Below are 13,514 nucleotides of genomic sequence, written 5' to 3' on the forward strand. Positions count from 1 at the left end.
TTCAGGGAAGACTTTTGAAGATACCAACTTGTGGGTATGTTTTACCATTTGTTGTTCTCTCTTCCTGCAGATGTCTAAAAATAGAACAGCTAGCCATGTCTATGAGGCAACAAACACAGTAACAGAACACTCCATGTTAAGAATACTAGAATAGAAACATGCAAAGAGCTTGGGTCTCTGATACCGTTGCTCAGCCACCAAATCTATCCTGGGCTAGCTGTCTTAGGACTTCTTGTTTTATAAGACAAGGTCTAATACTTGGAAAAGGAAAAGACCCTCTAGACAAAGAATTTTATGTATAATCAGAAGACCTCAGTTATTATGCCTATTACAACTACAGAATCATTTAAAACATAGTGAGGCCAATATCAAACAAATCTTTGAATTGTGTTTATATTTTATTTCTATTATATAATGAATGAAGTCTAAGTTGTGCAGAAATTAGGTTATGTTGTTTCAGAAAACTACATCTTCATGGTCTTTGCTGTTTTTATAAAATTGCATTCATTCTTTCCTTGATAGATAATACAAATGGTCAAAATGCAAAAGATGTAAGAGACATTACAGTAAAAATTAACTCCCTTTGCCTCCTGCTTCCCTGTCCAGGGCTAAACATTGTTACAGTTTCTTTTCTTCTTTTATTTTTTTCCCATCAGATGGGTAATGTGCTGATGTTGTAACTTGGTATGTCCTAAGCATATCACACACAAAAGCGTAAGCACCCAATCATCACACTTATGAATTAATAAAGGATGAACAGGTTCTTGCGCAGCCTTCTCCAGAGCTAACCCTTGAATATACAAATGTGTGTATGAAAGGGTTTCAAGAGGAGAATAAGTGATCCACAGTTTGTAGCTTCCTCCGCTGGGCTTGCTCGGGGTGATGGGCACACAATGCAGCGTGCAGATGATATTTAATTGAGTGGTACCCCAACTTGTACCCCAATAAGTTCAATTTTAAAAAAATAAATAGATAGATAGATAGATAGATAGATAGATAAACAAGTCGGTGAAAGATCTGGATATTGAAAACTCCAATATTTTGATGAAAAAAATTGAAAAAGACACAAAAAATGGAAACATTTCCTATGTTCACAGTTTGAAAGAATTAATTAAAACGTCTCTACTGCCAAAGTGATCTACAAATTTAATGCAACCACTGTGAAGATTCCACTGGAGGGTAGGCGGGGTAGTAAAGGGTAACAAGACCAGATATATGGTGACAGAAGATGACTTGACTTTGGGTGGTGGGCGCACAATGCGATACACTGATTATATATCATAGAAATGTACCCTTGAAACTTATATGGCCCTATTAACAGATGCCACCCCAATAAATTTAATAATTAATAAATAAATAAATAAATAAAAAGGAATAGTGAAAAGTGGTTGTCCTGCTCAAAGACCGAAGAAGAGAATGACAGAGAAGTGTTCTTTAGCTTTGGAAACATGAATGTTGCTGTTGACTCTGACAAGTTTCAAGACAGGCAGATGTCAGATGAGACTGTGTTGAAAAAGAACAAAGCAGTTTTATAATGGCATGGATTGAGTAATTAACTAAAAACTCCCATTTATCAAATATATTTCAATTATACTTTTAATAGCAACACGTCATTATGAAGTTAAATAACTAGTAATTAATTTTAAAGAAAGTTCATCAAGCTTTTCCACAAAGGCAAATCAAGAAATTACTCTTAGAATGTCAATGAGCTTGTGAGAAAAATAATTAATATTCAAGAGATTAAAACAGACATTTCTTTTCTAACCAGTAATAATGAAAATATTCACAAATACATGAAGAGACTATGTACGTAAAAGCAGTACTTCACCAGGGCTTCCTCACTGATATTTTTGTTTCTCAGTCCACATGTTATCCAATTCACTCTCACGGTTTCAACTACCTACTTTTCTCTGAAACTATAGAATCTAAATCTCCAGTTTGTCTTCTTTTTATGAAACTGATCCACATTAAGAATTCTCTAGTAGACAATACTATTTCTTTCTTTTTTTCCCCCCTTTAAACCTTAGATATGTGACTTTGTATCAGAAACTTCCTTGTTTTACAAATGGCTTTTGTTCTCTGCAGTATATAATAAAGCTGGCCACCATTCACGCACGAGTTGGAGTATGTAGCTCCCCTTCCCTTCCTCTTCCCCTTCCCCTTCCCCCTCTTCCCTTCCCTCTTCCCCCTGGCCCCCCTCTCCTTTCCCCTCTCTTTTCCAAGGTAATCACAGCCTCAGCTTCCACATTCTTCATTTTTCAGGTGGGGAAAACAAGGCCCAGAGAGGCTGGGAACCACAAAAGACCTGCTTCCTTCCAGTGGTCAGCAAATGGAGGCTCCGGAGCCACGTGGGGGGGGGGGGTGTCGGGGGAGACAGGCCGCAAGACAAACAGCGAGGGGGAGGCACCAGTTGAGTGAGCATGTGGCTCGACAGTCGCAGTCTGCCGACCACTGCAGGGAAAGCAGAAGGTACTCTGTGGTTCCCAGCCTCTCTGGGCCTTGTTTTCCCCACCTGAAAAATAAAGAATCGACAATAGTATTTCATCACATATTCATATGCCTGTAATTTCAATGTTTACAATTGAACTCATTTCCCCATCAAATCGGTGTCTGATCCTCATTCCTTAGCCTCATGAGTTACACTATCATCTGTCTAGTTCAGTGGTCCCAACCTTTTTTGGGCCACAGACCGGTTTAATGTCAGAAAATATTTTCACAGACCAGCCTTTAGGGTGGGACGGATAAATATAACACGTGACCGAGACAAGTATCAAGAGTGAGTTTTAGATGGATGTAACAGAGGGAATCTGGTCATTTTTTAAAAATAAAACATTGTTCAGACTTAAATATAAATAAAACGGAAATAATGTAAATTATTTATTCTTTCTCTGTGGACCGGTACCGGTCCACGGCCAAGGGCTTGGGGACCACTGGTCTAGTTGTCCAAAACAGAAACCTGAGAGCTAACTCTGACCTTCCTTTTACTCTTACTACCCCACTTAGCCAATAGCTGTTATCAAATGAGTTAACTCTATCTCCTTAATACCTTTCAAATAAGTCTTGTATAAGTCTACAGGACTCCATCTTTATTGCCTATAAGACCTTCTTCCTGTCTGACCTGGGTAATAGAGATCACTTCCATTATTTGACTACTTTTTTTTTTTTTTTGACAGAGACAGAAAGAATCAGAGAGGGACAAACAGGAAGAGAGAGAGAGATGAGAAGCATCAATTCTTTATTGTGGCCTTAGTTGTTCATTACTTGCTTTCTCATATGTGCCTTGATGTGGGGGGGGGGGGGCACGGAAGACGGAGTGATGCCTTGCTTGAGCCAGCGACCTTGGACTCAAGCTGGTGAGCCTTGCTCAAACCAGATGAGCCTATGTTCAAGATGGAGACCTTGGGGTCTCGAACCTGGATCCTCTGTGTCCCAGAGTGACACTACCCACTGCACCACTGCCTAGTCAGGCCCCATTATTTAACTTTTAAAATATTTTTTATACATTGCCTGAATGGTGTTTTTTTATTTGTTTGTTTGTTTGTTTTTCTGAAGCTGGAAACCGGAAGGCAGTCAGACTCCCGCATGCACCCGACCGGGATCCACCTGGCATGCCCACCAGGGGGCGATGCTCTGCCCATCTGGGGCGTCGCTCTGTCGCAACCAGAGCCACTCTAGTGCCTGGGGCAGAGGCCAAGGAGCCATCCCCAGTGCCTGGGCCATCTTTTTGCTCCAATGGAGCCATGGCTACAGGAGGGAAAGAGAGAGACAGAGAGGAAGGAGGGAGGGGGGTGGAGAAGCAGATGGGCGCCTCTCCTGTGTGCCCTGGCCAGGAATCAAACCCATGACTCCTGCACGCCAGGCCGACACTCCACCACTGAGCCAACCGGCCAGGGCCAAATGGTGTTTTTTTTTACTTAAACCTATTGTCTTCTCAAAAGACTTCACTGGTGCCATGTTAAAATCCGAATCACTTAGCATGACAGACAGCCCCTCCACCATCTGGCCCTTGATCTCCCATCACCACACACATGGACAATCCCACAATTTTTTCAGCAGCCTGGCCTGCTCTCCTTTGACGCTTGCCACATTGCTGATTAAATATTTTTCATGTAATCCCTGAAGGTAGCAATACTTTCCTCAGGGAAAATAGAGATTTGATGCCATAATGCATGTCAAAGAGCTTCATAAATGCAAAAGCACCATGTAAATATGTTTATTTTTACTGAAAGTTTAATGTTAAGTCAGCATTGCCCATAGTTAGGCATTTGCCAATTGGTTTCTTTACAAACAGTTTACATCCTTTGGGGCCTATGTTCTGTTTCATAGCATGACTAATGCAAACAACCAACAGTACAAATCTCCTTAGCCCATGGGGACAAGAGTCAGCAGGAACCTCACATATATGAAACAGATTAAAAATCCCCCAAAGCCCTGAATACAACAATAAGCTTTTTCAAAACTAAATGGACTATGATCTGTTCATTAACTAAATAAACTGGAATTAAAAATGAGATCTTGGCCCTGGCCGGTTGGCTCAATGGTAGGGCATCAGCCTGGCGTGTGAAAGTCCCGGGTTCAATTCCCAGTGAGGGCACACGGGAGAAGTGCCCATCTGCTTCTCCACCCTTCCCCTCTCCTTTCTCTCTGTCTCTCTTTTCCCCTCCTACAGCAAAGTTGGCCCAGGCGCTGAGGATGGCTCCATGGCCTCCACCTCAGGCGCTAGAATGGCTCCAGCCACAACAGCGCAATGCCCCAGATGGGCAGAACATTGCCCCCTGGTGGGCATGCCAGGTGGATCCTGGTTGGGCTCATGTGGGAGTCTGACTGCCTCTCCATTTCTAACTTTGGAAAAATACAATAAATAAGTAAATAAGTGAGTAAATAAATAAAAAATAATGAGACTCATTATTCCATAGGCCATGGTTTTATCCTGGAAGTTATCTAGTGACATTTATTGGAGTCCCCTACAAAATGCCATATAAATCCTAATGGAAAACAATATTGAATATTACATAGTCCACATTTTCCCAATGAGGAGAGCCCCTTAAAAAATTTATGTACCTGATTTGAATTAAGTAAAAAAAAAGCAAAAATCTATTTATAACACATTGATTTAAACAGAATGCTTAACTGAATATTTATGGTGAGTGTCATTTTTTCTCACTTTGACACTGTATCAGATTATTTTATTTAAACATTCAGCTTTGATATCATTACCTTTATCCTTACCAATCAAACTTTTTGAGACATCTAACACAGTTGCCCAGAATATAGTATATTTTTACTGCCATATAAGTTGTTAGACATAAATCCTTTGGAACTGGAAATGCCATCACAGGAAATTCTAATCCAAGCCACATGGATCTTGGCATAACACTAAGATTTTATAAAGTGGCCCTGGCTGGTGGCTCAGTGGATAGAGCATCAGCCTGGCATATGGATGGCCTGGGTTCAATCCCCAGTCAGGGCACACAGAGAAGTGACCATCTGCTTCTCTCCCGCTTCCTTTTCCCCTTCTCTCTCTCTCTCTCTTTCCCTCTTGCAGCCAGTGGCTCAACTGGTTTGAGCGTTAGTTCTGGGCACTGAGGATAGTTCATGTGATCTGAGCATTGGCCTCAGGCACTGAGGATAGCTCAGTACTCAGCATCAGCCCCAGATGAGGGTTGCTGGATGGATTCCGTTTTGCGTGCATGCAGGAATCTGTCTCACTATCTCCCCTCTTCTCACTTGTAAAATGAAAACAAAAAAAAAAATTTATAAAGAAATTACTTTGATAGGTTTTAAATTTTATTTATTTATTTACTTTTAGTGAGAGACAGAGTGAGAGATGGAGGGACAGACAGGGACAAACAGACAGGAAGGGAGAGAGATGAGAAGCATCAATTCTTGTTGTGGCTCCTTAGTTGTTCATTGACTGCTTTCTCATATGTGCCTTGACTGGGGGGCCACTGCTGAGCCAGTAACCCTTTGCTCAAGCCATCGACCTTGGGCTTCAAGTCAGTGATCTTTGGGCTTAAGCTGGCGACCTTGGGGTTTCAGACCTGGGTCCTTTGCATCTCAGGCTGATGCTCTATCCACTGCATTACCACCTGGTCAGGCAGGCAGTTCAGTAGGTTTTTATTAATAATTTCTACAATGTTATTACGTTCTGTGATATGGACATACAGCCAAGAGTATAGATATGACACAATATGCCCGGGAATAATTGCTGTTTAAATGCCTATTTTTACTGATTTTACCAAATGACCTCTTAGGACAAGCATCAATTGAGGATATTCATGAAACTGTATTTCTCTCCAACAGTACTTTATTTTTTCAAAGAAAATAATTGTTCCTATAAGAAACTTTACAAAGACTTAAACATAGTACGATTATGATGCTTCCAAAAAATTTATATTTAGACATATAAATAAGTGACTTATTATATGATAAACAAAGTTATAAATATAGGTTCCTTGGCAACATATATATTTGTGTTTTTATGTCTGGTCAAAGCAGCATTGAATAATTAAGTTGACTATTCTTTTTTTGTTCTCCTACTAAACTGAATTCTGAACAGCCTTCATATCCAGGTCTAGCCTTGCTTTTCTTCATAAATATTCCTCATTTCAGCCTATAGTGATCTCTCACTCCTGAGAATTCCTACACAATTTTGTCTATATTAATAAGTTATAATTTATACTGTTCTGTACTGTTTGCAAATTCTTTCATGTTAGCTAAGTTAATTTCTCCACTTTGTTGATTTGATTGATGCCTTCTCATACACTCCTTTCTCATCTTGTCCACCACTCACCATATGTTTTTCGTAGCAGAATTACTCAATAAGTGCTCATTGCTTTTGACCTATATTTGGTCACTTTCAGAAATAAATATCTTGATTGTCTTGCATAAAATTGATTGTACAAATTAATCAAGGCCACCAGACTTATTTTATAGAAACCCAAATAAGGCTAGAATGAAATCAATAGAGTAGCTATTCAGACATAAATAAGCTCCTGCATTTCCACTGCTGTAGAAAAGGTTGAATAAGGTATCAAAGGGTATCTGATGTCTAATATTCAATGTGAAATCTCTTGTTCCTATTAAAAGTAAGGAACTCCTGAAACACATAAATGAGAAGCCTCTGTTGGCTGAAGTGCAAATTTACCACCCCAAATGACATTCTTTTTTTTTTTTTTTTTTTTTTACAGAGACAGAGAGAGTCAGAGAGAGAGAGAGATAGGGACAGATAGACAGGAATGGAGAGAGATGAGAAGCATCAATCATCAGTTTTTTGTTGCGACACCTTAGTTGTTCATTGATTGCTTTCTCATACCAAATGTCATTCTTTTCTCAATTTATTTTTCTGGAGCAGATGATTGTTGAATATTTTTCTCCACATATTTTAACTGGAGACACAATAGTGGATCATTACAAAAATATATTAGATACAACAATGGTATTACTAACAATTCTTTTGCATTACTATAAGACCAGAAATTACTTTCATTTAAATAAGGTCCGTTAAGCGTTTGAATCATCGTTAACAAGCTATATGTCAAAGAATCTCCAAAATATTTCAGATTATTTCAAGAAGGCCAAATATTTCCATAATCTTGTTTCTTTCCAAAAAGGGTTAGGCAAAAAGTTTAAGTGAGCTGGTCCCCGACATCACAACTAGCTCTGCCTACAACCAAGAAGAACAATCAATCACTTCCTATTGTAACATACTATAAACTATCTCCTTCCTGTGCACAAATTCAATAGTTAATATATTAGGAAAGTGCTTATACAGAATTATTAAATATAATATGGCTTGATATTATATTTGATAAAACTGGTTTACAATTTGACTCCCTTTTTAGGAGCCACATGGTATTAGTATCCATGCACAAACTTAGAAAATATCTTTCTATAATTTTGATTATTTTTACTATTCTATGTAGCCTTTTATAATAATTAATAACAGAAAGCTAAATATGTATTTTTTCCAATTGAATTAAAACATACATTGGGCCTGATTTGTGATGCTGCAGTAGATAAAGCATTGACCTGGAACACTGAGGTTGCCTGTTCAAACCCCTAGGCTTGCCTGGTCAAGGCACATACAGGAAGCAAGTACTACAAGTTGATGCTTCCAGCTTCTCCCCCCTCTGTCTCTCTTTCTCTCTCTCTTCTCTCTAAAAATCAATAAATAAAATCTTTTTAAAAAACCATTAGATTACAACTCTTTACATAAGTATTTATATTAAACACATAACTACATGTGTGTATATAATTATTCTCTAATGGAAAAAATAGTGATTATCTTTTATAACTTCAAAGGTGGCATTTTTAATTGACTTACAACCTATTATACATTTTGATTCCTGAAAAGGGGATGCAATGCCATGAGATGAACCCAGTGCAATATTCTTAAGTACACTTTGCATTTAACTCTTAAATACCAGCTCAAAACTTCATATTTGTTCATTTCAATATCAAAATGTATCACATGATAATTTCACTAATAAATATACTTTTCTATAATGTAGTAAGTAATAAAAACTGCATTAGCACTGAAACAGCCTAATTGCCACAAATATACTATAAGCTCATATAAGAACCATATTTATAATTATCTTTATAATTCTTACATGCATTTAACTCTAATCTATTACATGTCACATTTATAGTTTCTAGCAAAAAAATAGTTTTATCTTTTTTATATCTTAATAAAATACCAAAATCTAATATGTCAGCAATACTTCTTAAATTATTAACCTACCACTATATCTTTTTTAGATAAGTTTTATGGGTTTTTATTTATTTTTGTATTTTTCTGAAGTTGGAAATGGGGAGGCAGTCAGACAGACTCCTGCATGCGCCCAACCGGGATCCACCCAGCACGCCCACCAGGGGGCGATGCTCTGCCCATCTGGGACATCGCTCTGTTGCAACCAGAGCCATTCTAGCGCCTGAGGCAGAGGCCACAGAGCCATCCTCAGCGCCCAGGACAACTTTGCTCCAATGGAGCCTTGGCTGCAGGAGGGGAAGAGAGAGACAGAGAGGAAGGAGAGGGGGAGGGGTGGAGAAGCAGATGGGTGCTTCTCCTGTGTGCCCTGGCCGGGAATCAAACCCGGGACTCCTGCACGCCAGGCCAACGCTCTACCACTGAGCCAACTGGCCAGGGTGTTTTATGGGTTTTTTTTGATAGGTTATTGTCTGCATTTACAAGACTTCAGCTAAAAGAAAATAGTGCTCTTTACCCTTTGTTAGTTTAAAATTTACTCATATTCAGCCCTGGCCAGTTGGCTCAGCGGTAGAGTGTCGGCCGGGGTGTAGAAGTCCCAGGTTCTATTCCTGGCCAGGGCACACAGGAGAAGTACCCATCTGCTTCTCCACCCTTTCCCCTCTCCTTCCTCTCTATCTCTCTCTTCCCCTCCTGCAGCCAAGGCTCCAATGGAGCAAAGTTGGCCCAGATGCTGAGGATAGCTCCATCGCCTCTGCCTCAGGTGCTAGAATGGCTCTGATTGCAATGGAGCAACACCCCAGATGGGCAGAGCATCGCCCCCTGGTTGGCATGCCCAGTGGATCCCGGTTCGGCACATGCGGGAGTCTGTCTGACTGCCTCCCTGCTTCTAACTTCGGAAAAATACCAAAATAAATAAATAAATATTTTTTCTCATATTCTCCAAAACAGGTAACTAAGTCTCTACTGTGAATTTTACCTTCTCCATCCAAAATTCTTTTCTTAACAACCTAAATTTTGAGAAGATTTTAGATTATGGCTGGTTGTTCACAGAGAAAATAATCTGTTTCCTCTGTACTCTATGCCACATCTTATTTATCATGACCAGTTGTTTCACTTCACTTTTAAAAATTCAGTGCACTCAAGAGAATTGTGTCATTATTGTGACTCCCACAAATTAAGGTCATTTCTAAAGAAATCATAAGAAAATTGCTATTTTCTAGAATCTCATGAAATTAATTTATTTCCACATATGTAATAGAGAATGTCAGTAGATTTTCCAGTGCACTTATAAAATATAATAGTGCAATTTATCTTCCAAGAAAAAAAATATTTGATACCTAAAAATTATACAGATTGTTACAAAATGTATAAGATAGCTTACATGTGAAAGACATATGCTTTCCCTCCACAATGAAGCTAATAAGCAAGGATTTTTTACTCCTAACAGAAGTACAATTACTCAGAACAAAAGCTAGATCTCTCATATAGTGTTCATAGAAGCACAAGGACATGAGAAAATAACTCTCAATGCTTTTGTTTTCAAGTATATATTAAAGATGCCATATTTTTTCATAAAAATTTTATAGAAAAGTTAATATTCTCAGGATAAACAACTCTTGCATGGTTCTCTTTGGGCATGTGTTTCAATTATATAACAAATTAGAAACTTGTCACTAGCACGTAAAATAAAGTCGTAAAAGCAAGTGATACAAAAATAACTATACACTATATGGTAAGGACTGAAGAATATAAATTATTGCACAAAAGTTTTTAAAAGACACAGTTAAGCATTTTAATTACATTTCTTATTACTTTTTCTTATGAGTTATAAAGTAGTGTCATACTATTCACAACATCATTAAAGATTTTTCCATTCCTGAATACCGCCTTGTCGTGTACACTTACAAATGAAGACAAACCTGAGAGTGTTCAGATTTGTTAAACTTTCTCTTTTACATTTCACCTTTGTAAAAATCAGAGTCAGAACAAAGTTGATTCATGTAATTAAAAAGTTTGTCAATACAGAGAATGGTCAAATCTACCAGTAGGAAAGAATGTGGTCTTTGGAATCAGATATTCAAATCCAAGCTTCCTTTAGTAGTGTTGCTAATTTGGGGAAATGACTTAAATCTCTGATTTCTACATCATTCATCTGTGAAACATTTACCATAGGATTGCTATGAGCATTCAGACAGATAACAAATTATATATGAAAGGTACTTAGCACATGGGGATAATGCTGTAACTACTGCTCTATATGTTCATCATGAAGTAAGTGGATGCGGTGGTTTCACAGCTGGCTATATAGCCTGTGTCTAAATCAGACTTTATAAACACACAACTTATTGTTTGACTGACAGATTCAACCCAAATATCTCTTTATTTTTGGGGAAAAAAAAGTTGAGAAATAGAATAGACTGAAAGTTGCTCCACTTAGAGTCTGGGTGTTATGGTCTGGTTTGTGCCCTGTCCCCTCAAAATTCATATTTTGAAGTCCTAACCGTCCTAATTTAATATAACTGGTATTCTTGGAAGAGGAAATTTGGACACTGACACAAAAGCTGGACAAGGAGAAGACACGAAGACGCAGTGAGAAGACGGCCCTCTGCGAGTCAGGAAGGGCGGCCTGCAGAAACCGACTTGGCAGACACCTTCACCCCGGAACAGTGAGAAAACAACCTTTGTGTTGCTTTATCCGCCACATCTGCGGTACTCTAGCAGCCCTAGCAAATGAATACACTGGGTAAACACTTTACTTTGCCTTGTGAAGGTGGATCCAACTTTTATGTGATCCAGTACACAATTTTCATAGTTTTAATTCGTCAAGTTCAGATTTGTGAAAGTTATATTATTCTTACTCCTAAACTATGTAAAGATTTAGAATTAGATCTTTTCATATTGAAAAAACACATATCTGAAGAAACTTAATTCTTATTTAAGGACTCCAACTGGCAATTTAATTCAGACGCACTTAACAAGTTCTTGGAGAGCATAGATGTGGCTGGAGGGGTCTAAAGGGAGGCTTTTCAATGCTGCGTTGAAACTAGGAATAAAATGCTTACATTTTATTGTGAAACTGGAGACAGCATGCTAATGAAAAATTTGTGGAATGATTAGGGAGACATGTCTTTTTTTGTGTTTTATGTGAGTAGCTTAAAGTATTAATTTATTTCTGTGTGTTGAATCTCTCAAATACATAAAATCATTTCCACCCCAGAAACTACAGTTAACAGGTCTATTTCTATGTGCAGCATTTTTTGTTTTTACCAGTCAGAATATTGTTTGGTCAGTTCATAATCATTCTATCTCAAGACAAAATAAAGCTAAATAAATGAAACAAAGTATAATATAAAATTATTCAAAAATTTAGCAGTCGGTATGACAGTCCATTTCCATAATTATATTCCCCATTCTACTATATTTCTCTTTCATGTTGACTACCAAAAAAATTAATTTATGAAATTCTCCAAACACATACCACTAGATAAATGAGTCTACACAAAAGTCATAATTATATAACAATGAATTCTAATTCATATACCCAAAAATCAGTTCCATCTTAATTACCATAACTCACTGATACAGTATCACAACCGGTATCTGTAGTTACTCGGTATGCCAATGAAAATGTCTGACTGTATCCACCACACACTCAGCCATGCTAATGTCCCTGGGGAGAGAGCTTCCGCGTTCCCCAGCTGACCCCCATAGCCCTCAGGGGAGATCAGAGAAGTTTGTCTCTTTGCCCAGGGACTCCAGGCAACATTCAGGACTGGACTGGGTAGCAAGCTGAAAACAAAGCAATTGAGAGAGTATTTCCATAATGAACAGTGAGCATCTCAGCCTTCTTACCCCAGACCTGCTCCTAGAACAACTACAAATGTGTGCAGGAGACCAGATCAATCCTTTTTGGAGAAACTGAACTCCCGCAGACATGTGCTAGTTCCCCAAAGCTGGCAGGCTGCCCGATCACCCCTGAATGAAGCCCACCAGTCAACAGACCGTATCTACACTCACAGATCTTCCAAGGTGCTTTTTAGTACTTCACTCTTAAATATGAATGGTTAGATAAAGAAACACTAGACTGACATTTGAAGAGAAGCTTTACCTTGAGGGAGAAGAGCCAAAACAAAAAGAAAACAAAGAGGAGAGCTGAAGGAAATATGACATTAAATAAAGGAGAAGAAAATTTCAAAATGAGAAAAACATATAATCATATCCTTAGAGAAGAGAAGATATGCCCAGAAGTCCAGAACAGGGACAAACAAAAAAGAAACCCGCATTGAGCAAGAAAGAGCCCCGGGTTGTTAAACTATGACAAGTATTTCAATAGAAAGAAAGGTTGATTATAAGATCCAGAAAATAACCGATAAATAGGAGAGAAAAGTAAGAGAAATTAGAAAATGATACCAAGAGGGACAATATCTCAATATGAGTTTTAGAAAGGAAAACAAAGGAGAAAAAGCTATTGAAAATAAAAGACAAGAAATAGTTTCCAGGGCTCAAAAATATAAGTCCCTCTATTAAAATGCCCATTGCATGCCCACCTCTTGGACTGACAGAAGACCCGTACAAACCCGCACTGTGAAATTTCAGAACAAAGTTAAAGAAAAAGTACCCAAACGAGGCAGGCACAGGAAAGTCATATACAAAGAAAGAGGGATAATATCATTGATGTCTAACAGCAACATTGAGACAGTACTTTCAGAATTATTAGAAAACATTTCCAACATAGAATTTTATCTAGACTAAGATGTAAGTGTGAGAATGCAATAAAGGTATTCAAATATTCAAGGACTCA

At 38.2% G+C, this 13,514-nt stretch overlaps 1 non-coding gene across 1 annotated transcript; it reads right to left on the minus strand.

Annotated features, from left to right (window-relative positions):
* Positions 1-650: 650 nt before the first annotated feature.
* LOC136396201 (small nucleolar RNA U13) lies at positions 651-754 on the minus strand. The gene has a single exon (XR_010749599.1). It is a non-coding gene; the product is annotated as a small nucleolar RNA U13 (small nucleolar RNA).
* Between the last annotated feature and the right edge of the window lie 12,760 nt (positions 755-13,514).

Source organism: Saccopteryx leptura, chromosome 2 (assembly GCF_036850995.1).
Source record: "Saccopteryx leptura isolate mSacLep1 chromosome 2, mSacLep1_pri_phased_curated, whole genome shotgun sequence".
NCBI lineage: Eukaryota > Metazoa > Chordata > Mammalia > Chiroptera > Emballonuridae > Saccopteryx > Saccopteryx leptura.